The 8,756-nt window shown below is 50.1% G+C and overlaps 1 long non-coding RNA gene across 1 annotated transcript; it reads right to left on the bottom strand.

Moving 5' to 3' along the window:
* Positions 1-2,303: 2,303 nt before the first annotated feature.
* Positions 2,304-6,898, bottom strand: LOC129052284 (uncharacterized). Its single transcript, XR_008517256.1, has 4 exons — positions 6,826-6,898; positions 6,632-6,724; positions 5,092-5,199; positions 2,304-2,611 (listed from the first exon to the last, which is right to left on the bottom strand). It is a non-coding gene; the product is annotated as an uncharacterized LOC129052284 (long non-coding RNA).
* Between the last annotated feature and the right edge of the window lie 1,858 nt (positions 6,899-8,756).

The raw sequence follows: 8,756 nt of genomic DNA, 5'->3' as shown, positions 1-8,756 counted from the left end.
TCTAAGGACAGCTCTCAAATTTTCCCTGAGGCCCAAGCCCAGACAATCTGCTCATCCTCACATCTCCTCAAGCTTAGTAATTTTCCTGCCCTGTCATCAGGCCTGGGCTGGAGTTCTGTTTTTTTCCTTCCTTCTGCGCCCTCACCCCAGCCCTCAGCAAATCCTGCCATGCTGCCTCTCACAGGCATCCTGAGTCTCCTGTGCTCCACCTCTTGGCCACTGCACTGGCCCAGGTCACAGTCCTCCCTTTCCTGGATGACTACAATGTCCTCCTGACTGTTCTCCACCCTCCCATTCTCACTGACGAAAAGCTTTTTCCCTCTGTGTGGCCATGCCAGCCTTCTAATAACATATAAGGTGTCGTGCTATGTCCCAGTAAATCATTTCAAAGGCTTCTCATTGCATTTTGAATAAAACATGAATTCTTCCCCATGGTGGGAACTGACATCTGCTCATCCACCAAACCCAGTCTTCTTACCTCTCCTGCCTTCCAGTCCCTGACACTCCATTCAGGAGCTTCCACAGGTTAAGATCATTTCTGCTTCAAGGTCAGTTCATGCTGTTCTTGACCAGAAACACCCCACCCTCGGCTTGCTGCAGCTGGCTGCTTCTCCTTCTGCAGAGTCCAGCTCCTATGCCACATCCTCAGAGTGACCTTTCCTGGTCCCTCTTTCTAGATAGACAGGTCGAAGGGAAGGATCAAGAGAGAGATCTAGAGGAAGATGTTACACACTTTTAACAACCAGATCTCTAGAGAACTCACTGACTATTGTGAGGACAACACCAAGCCGTGAGGAATCAGAAACGATGACCCAAACACCTCCCACCAGGTTCTACCTCCAACACAGGATTGGAATTTCAGCATGAGGTCTGATGGGGGTGTATATTCAAACCATCTCATAAAGTAATTTTTGGAAAGACTAGAAACAAGAGGTTTAATTGTTTCCTTTTAGCAATTCCTGACTGGTGTCCATATCTGGGAGACACAAAATAGCATTTAACTCTTCCCAGATACACACAAGTGATCCTGGTGGCCTGTAGGAAGCACAGCCCTGTGTGCTCTCCTCACTGCTGAGGTGGTGGACCCAGACATTACATCAGAACAGCAAAGCAATGTGGGAAGAAGAGCCCAGCTCTCCCTCATACACCATGCCCTAACCGGAAAGTGACATGCTGAAAAATAGAGAGGCCAAGGGCATGAGAAGGACCTAGGAAGGGCTACTGCTTTAGGTAAGAAAACAATATTTAAAGAAGCTGGAATCCACCTTTAGTTTCGATGAAGTGATGCAGGAGAGAAACAACAGAAGCAGGACTGGGGACTCCCATATTGGCTACCCTATTTTTGTTTGATTATTTCTCAGATATTTAAAACTTTCTAAGCCAACCTGGAGAGGGACGGGGTAAACTCAGCTCCTGACTCCTGAGCTTCAGTGCCTTCCTCTGGACACGTCATCTCAACCCAGATATTACAGGAAGCCAAATTTTCCTCAAACAGCCATCTGTAAAAATCTGTATTTTCGACATCAGACTGGTCCAGGCTCACATCTCTCTCCCGGATTCTGTGCAGGGAGCGGAGGTAGACACAGGAAACACCCACAATGCACCGGCTCTCGCCTCTCGCCTCTCGCCTCTCGCTCTGTGAGGCCCCGCCCACTCTGAGTCTGGGCTTGGCCACATGACCTGCTTTGTTGAATGAGGCATCAGCTGGCAGGAGTCTGCAATGGCTGGGGCCGGGCCACACCTAGGCGCTGGGCTCCTGGATAAGATCTTGGAACTCGTCTTCATGTAAAAGTATCCTCTAACCTTCTTTAGGCTAAAAGACCACCTGGAAAGAGATGCCCACTGTGCCTGCTGAGCACATTCCCAGCCTACCCAACCTGAATGCAGCCCGCGAGTGAACCCAGCAAGACCAGCGCAAGAGCCGCGGACAGCTCCAGAATCGTGAGAATCCACACATCACGTGACTTTCAGCTAGGCAGATTCAGGGTGGCTGCTGATGCAGCGCAGGTAATGCATACAGGATGCTCTGAACAGCTCTCCCAGCAAAGACCCACAGTCCACCCCTTGTGGGGTCGAGAGAGGGAAAATCCCCTCCCCCATAGACTGTGGTTTCTGCTGGTGTCTGCAACTGCCATGGGGCGGCTGGAGGGCAGCCCTTTCCTTCTGAATCCAGCCTACATTTCATGCTCTCCATCTGCCTTCTCACCGGCTCGCATCCTCTTTCTATAGCACTAGAACTATCAAACCCATCAAGCTGCCCCCGGAGGATGAGCCTTTCAAAAGATCTTAAACAGGTGCAGGATCAGGTACACTCAGGATTATGAGGAAATTTCTAGGTGCAGAACAGTCCAGACTCTCAGCCCAAAGTTCAGGCCAGGCCAGAGCCCACTTGCCTGCAGGATGCACAAGGGAGGGTAGGGACAGGTTTAGATGCCAAGTACTCATCAGAGTTTCAATTTAAGGACAGTCGGAAGCCATGGGAGGCTGTGAGCCGAGGATCACAATCTGATTTGCTGTGGTGGGTAGGACAGCACAGGAGTGGAGGCACAGAGTAGAGTGAAGATTCCTCGAAGATCAGACAGTCACGAGACATCCATGAGCGTTCTCATAGCTGTGGCAATGTGAAGGACAAAAAAAAAGAAAGAAAATGCAATTAAGAGAATTTTACAGGACTTTAATCATTCTTGTCTGGGGAAAGATGAGGAATAGAGTGGAAACATGATATATGGACAGATACATAGATTTGATACATAGATATATACATAGATTAGATAGATGAGATCAATTGATCAATCAATAGATATGTCAGGCACTGCACTATCACCTCACAAGCATTTTATTAATTTTCCTGACAATAAATCTGAGTATTTGCTCAAAATACTCACTCCCTGTACCCCACTCTCCATGGCAAAGTGCACTTCTGCACCACTTCCTTTGGGCTGGGCCATGTGATTTGCTTTAACCAAAGGAGTTTCAGGTGTGAAGTAACCAGAAGTTTGAAAGAAGTTTGTGCAATTCAGCTTGCCCTCTTGCACCCTGCTCTTGCCATGTGAGAATATGAAAAATGTCAGCCATTGCTCCCTGGAGAGGATCACAAATGTGGAGCAGAGCCATCTCAGACAATCCCATGCCAGGTCAGTGACTCCCAGCTGGACTGCAGATGTGAGCAAAATAACTGTTCATTGCCATAGGCCAGTGAGATCATGCAGCTCCTTATTACACAGCCTATTGTAATCATTGTCATTTCTGTGTTACAAATCAGGAAACAGAAACACCAAGAGAACGAATATCTTGTCTTGTCACAAATATATCTCTTTTCACAGCCATGGGCAAGGATGGGGCTACTAACACAAATGGGGACACCAGTCGAGGGGCAGGTCTGTGAGCAAAATGGTGGTCAATGGACATACTGAACTGGTGGTGCCTGCAGGACATCCAGTGATGACGTCATGGGCAGGGGGATGAGGAGCTTCACTGCTGGAAGCCTGAGCTTGGTTGAGATAACTCAAGACAATTGCAATAGGGTCAACACTCTCAAAATAAAAGAGAGAGAGCTCAACTATGAATATAAAAAGGGCAAATGAGGATTTATAGCCAGGGAGCAGGGAGCAGGGTTAATAGATAAAAAAAATTACTAAGCAGAGGCATCAAAGGTGGGAGTTTCTGGCTAAATTGACCTAACAGAATTCTTGCTAAAGGCAGGACAAAGTCTTAGACATCAAAGTTGAGAAATGAGGAATTTGGTCAGATGTTGAGGGTGATCAGATACCAAGGGTGGGGGGATTCTTTCTGAACTGACTTAGCAGGATTCTTTCCTAAACCTGGGCACTGCAGCCCTCGCAAGAGCAGGAGATAGGGGCTGGGGACTAGGGTTGAGGCCGAGGGAAGAAGGCAGCTCAGATGAGCTTAACTAGGGTTTGGTCAAGGTGAGTCTTATCGCTGGATCCAGCTCCTCTGTGACAGGAGGAGAGGGCAGGCAGGGCCACAGGAGCAGGCAGGCTGTCCTGATGACCTCTGGCTCCAGCTCCAGCACTCAGTGATTGAGGTGAACAAGATTCCAAGCAGGAACAGGAACCACTCTCCACAGTCACTGCACTTTGCTAAAGGAATTGATATTTAAGGTTACACAAACAGTGACAGGGAAGTCCCAGCAGTGACTCAAATAGGATAAGAAAGTCTGACCACCCAGAGATGCCAAGGGGATTGCTCTCCCCCTCAGAGCCATCTATTTCCCTTGAGGCCAGTCCTCTGCAGTCTGCAGCCCAGGGAATCAGGCACGCCCAGCCTGCACCAGCCAGCAGCCCGAGCTCCTGGAGGCCTCTCCTTGTCCTCTTCACTAGGCTGTGTGGTTCTTCAGTCACTGGCTCTGCTCTGGTGAATGCACTCCTTGAGAAAGTCAGTGGTAACTTATAATCCAAAACCACCAGCACTGTTCACATACTGGTCCCTGAACAGAAATGTCCCAAGGATTCTCTTTTCCCTGTGAAGCTCAAAACAGTCAGACCTCAGACACTGGGCTCTGCCCTCTTGTCACATTCTGCAGGGGCTGCCAGCAGGCTTCCCCACGAGTATCACAGTTTCCTAATGATGTGGCATCATCTCAAAACCAAATGAGATACCAGCGTTGGCCCATGATCTAGAAGCATCTGCCTCTCCTTTACGGTTGGGAGAGGGGAGGGGAGAAGGAGGGAGGGTGTGTGTAGAGGACAGGCTTGACCCCAGAGAAATCCAGGCACTCCATAAAGGAAGCTTCTGGGCTTCCCCTTTGAGAAACCAGCAAATCATGTGGCTGCTCAGTCCAAGCTCCTACCATAGATGCTGAATGTTAATTTCTCAAAACCCAAATGTGCAGAATCTCAACTCTTGGCCAACTTGTCCTGACCACTTGCACCTTTAGTAGATGTTTAGGTGCTTGATGATTTATTATAGCATTGTTTAGTGTTCACTTATTATTGCTTATTTATTATAGAGAACTTCTGCCACTCACTTAAATTCTCACTCTACTAATTCAGATCATGAGATCAATAGTACCCCACACAGCCTGGGAGAACACGGCTTTCTTTTTCATCACCTGGCAGAAGAGAAACATACCCTCTCCTGGGCAGCTGGACTCCTCCAGGTTACATGGGTGCTGAAGGCCCCAGGCTCAGTCCTGTGTCCATTGTTTCACTCTGGGTCCCTATTACCTTGTCCTTGAAGCTGTAGGTTACAGGAACCAAGGCACACACAACTGTGTCATGTTTTATTTTTTTTTAAGATGGGATCTATGCTGCACAGTTTCCCTATGTTGTCCAGGCTGGTCTGGAACTACAGGGCTCGAGGGGATCCCCCGTCATAGCCTCCCCAGTAGCTGGGATTACAGGTGTACCACCACATCAGGCTACTGAGTCATTTTCAATCATGCTTAAACGTCACTCCTGAAGCCTGCTCATCTTGCTGGTTCTGAACTGTCAGACACTACTATTTACAAAGCTGCTCACCTCTCCAGATGCATGACACAGAGAAGGCAAAACATTTACCCAAGGTCACCAAACATCTGGAGCAGCTGTCCAGCTACCCTAACCTTCCACTTCCCATCACCCACACTGGATGTGGCTCCCGTAGCTCCTGAGAGTGCCCACCAATGCTGTGTGTCCTGTTAGGATTACAGCAGTCATTGGATCAGGACAGCTGGCCCTCCCTGCAGCACATGCTAGTGTCCTGACAGAGGATGACCACAGCTAATGTCCTCACATTCAGGGGTGCAGGTCAGCACTGCAGCTCCTCTTCCCCCACATTCCACTCACCTCTACCCTCCCCCTATCTGGGTGACCTGCACCTTCTTCCTAGTGATAGAAGATAGGAGATTTGTGATTATTTAATCTTACCCTCTGTACAACACATCTTCCTGAGATTGGAGCCCCAGTGGCTTCAAGAAGCTGGGGGCCACAGAGAAGAACCAACCCCCACACTTGGGAGATGACCATTGTGCTTGGAAGTACCTGGCCAGGGGCTGACCCCTCTTTCCCTTATCTGTGGAGCTCCCAGTCTTTCTTGTCTAACTAGGAGGCATCATGCGCTGCCCTGTTTGAGGACCTTCCTTCCCTCCCTCAGCAGTAAACACCATCCCTGGGCCACCTGCTGTATCTGCTGGGGTGCACGGCTTTTCCAGGGGTGCTGGATTCACAGTGGGTGAGAGGGTCACTGGGCCTTGAGTAACAAGTTTCCCAATCCTAACACTGAATATGAGCATCCGTAAGTAATATTCCCACTGCCAGGTTCCTGCTGATCCAGCCCCAGCCATGACTGAGACCCAGGATTACAGCAGGTCTGGGCTGACACTGGCCAACCCTCACCTCCACCACTGCCAGGAGAGTCCTCTGGGTGCCCTGCAAAAGCCCGGGGTTTCCTGGCATTTCTGGCCAAGCCTGCCACTTCACCATAAGGGATTTGCCACAGGGTCACCTTCAAGCATGGAGGGTGGGGTTGAGAGAACAAAAGGAGCAGCTGTCTGTTCAGAGCCTCCTTCCACCCTCCCCACTCCTGGAGTCACATTCCAGCCCAGGCCCACAGCTGTCGGAGCTGGGGACTTTGTCACCCCACAGAACACCCAGCTGACCCATCTCCTCGTCTGGGGCGAAGGAGAACTCACAATACTGGCAATGAAGCAACTCAGGGGCTGCTGGAAAGCCATGCCGAGCAAAGGACAAAGACACACCCGGGCTCGCTCTGCAGGGTTCCATTCCTGGGAAGCACAAGGACAGGTGACAAAGGAGTCTACAGGGCTGGATAGGGGCTGCCAGGGTGGGGTGGCCATGAGGGTGGGCTTGGGAGGCAAGAGGATACCATCTGGGGCAAGGCAGATGTCACAGGTCTGGACAAAGTGGTAACACAGGTGTATGCATTTATGAAATCCCCCATGTTGGGCACATACAATTGGGCATTTTATTGTATGTAAATCCGACCTCATTCACTGTGATGTCATAAAGTCAGATGAGTTTTCCAAGCAGTGAAGAGAGGAAAGGAGCCTGAAGCGTGGCTCCCGCCTTCATCCCCCTGCTGCTGATCCCTGTACTGCCAACTCTTACCACCTGCCGGGGGTCTCCCTGCACCTGCCACTTGGCCCCACCGCCAGTTACTGTGAGACTCCAGGTCCTTCTCTTCCCTGCTCACGTCCCCTCCAGGGGCTTCCTCTTCCTGGAACAGGCACACTCAGCCCCACCTCAGGGCCTTTGCACTGGCTGTTCCTGCTGCCTGGAGCTGTTTCCTGTCTAAACAGGGCTTCTCGCCTTTCCAGTCTCATAGAGACCTCCCTGACCAGCATCCAGTGGCACCCATCTCTCTCTACCCTCCATTCTATTTCACTTCCTGCAGAGCAGATCTACTCCCCTCATCTGAATGATTGATCACTGCTCCCCATCTCCACACACAACCTAACTTCTGCTGTGCAGTTCCACAGCCACCAGCCACAGGTCACCATGGGATGCTGGAAATGGGGCCAGTCCAAGATGATACTTGGTCTAAGTGTAAAAATTTCAGAGACTTACACACACCCAAAAGAATGTAAACTCTCTTATTAATAATTGTTTTTCCTATGTGTTGAAATAATATTTTGGATATATAAGGTTAAAAAAGAGATATTCTTTAAATTATTTTCACCAGTTTCTTTTTTCTTTTTTCAATGTGTCTCCTAGAAAACAAAAAAATGCTCATGGGTTCATGTCAAAATCTGTTGGGCAGCAGTTCTGCAATGTCACGTCCATGGCTCAGTCACCCAGGCTCCATCCCAAGCCCTCAACCACATGGTGCTGGGAGAAGTTGGTGACAGGTTTGTTTATTAAATAATGAGTTATGAAAAGAGAACCCAGTGACTTTTTCCCAAAAGGTTAATTCCTTTATGTTTGGCAAAGAAGTTCCCCAGAACAGGGAATGGACAAGTAAAATAGTCTCCCTGCGCCAGGGATTCCCAACTTTCACCAAGTGCTCTCAGATTTCCCTGACATCTGAAGACCCCAGGATGCCAAGCCTTTTATTTTTCCCTTTTCTGAGGAAGTAGAAGGTCACCTTGTTTCACAACACAGACAGCAGTGTCAGCTTTCTGGAGACCAGGGTGACCCAATCTTGGGAGCACTGGGAAGGAGGGGCAAGACTGAAGGGAGCTGGGGATTGGAGAGAGGAGTCAGGAGGAGGGGGAGATGGAGGAGAAGGGGCTGGAGGAACAGGGGAACTTAGGCAGGGAGAGAGGTGCGGGGAGGTGGAATGGGAGACAAAGGAAAAGGAGGAGGGGCAGAAAGAGAGGGAAAAGCTAAGGGCAGGGCATGGAGGGAGGTGGGACTGGGGGCCCCCAAGCTATCCTGCTTTTATCCATTTATCCTAATGCACAGCTGCCTGCTGGTCTGGGCTCCCTGCCTCAGGATCATGCCCCTTCACTCTCCTGCACTTCCCCCTTCTCACTCTTTGTCCTTGTCCCAGCAGACCACAGCCTGGCCCCTGCACACTCCACTGCCCTTGCTGGCTGCCCTGTTTGTGGCCCTGGCCTAGAGTCCCCCAGCTCTGGCTAGAAAGATCATTCAAAGTGACATCTGTGACGCAGACCTTAATGATGACAGATGGCAGCATGCCCTGGACTTCGCCATCAGTGAGTACAACAAGGAGAGAACGACGAGCACTAGAGTCGCCCCCACAGGTGCTGCCAGCCCAACAGCAGGTGGGTGATGCCAACACCCAAGGGGTCCTGAGTTCCAGCCAGATTTGCCCCCTATCCCCAAGAGCATTCC

Source organism: Pongo abelii, chromosome 21, assembly GCF_028885655.2.
Source record: "Pongo abelii isolate AG06213 chromosome 21, NHGRI_mPonAbe1-v2.0_pri, whole genome shotgun sequence".
NCBI lineage: Eukaryota > Metazoa > Chordata > Mammalia > Primates > Hominidae > Pongo > Pongo abelii.
This window is presented reverse-complemented; position numbering and strand designations above follow the sequence as displayed.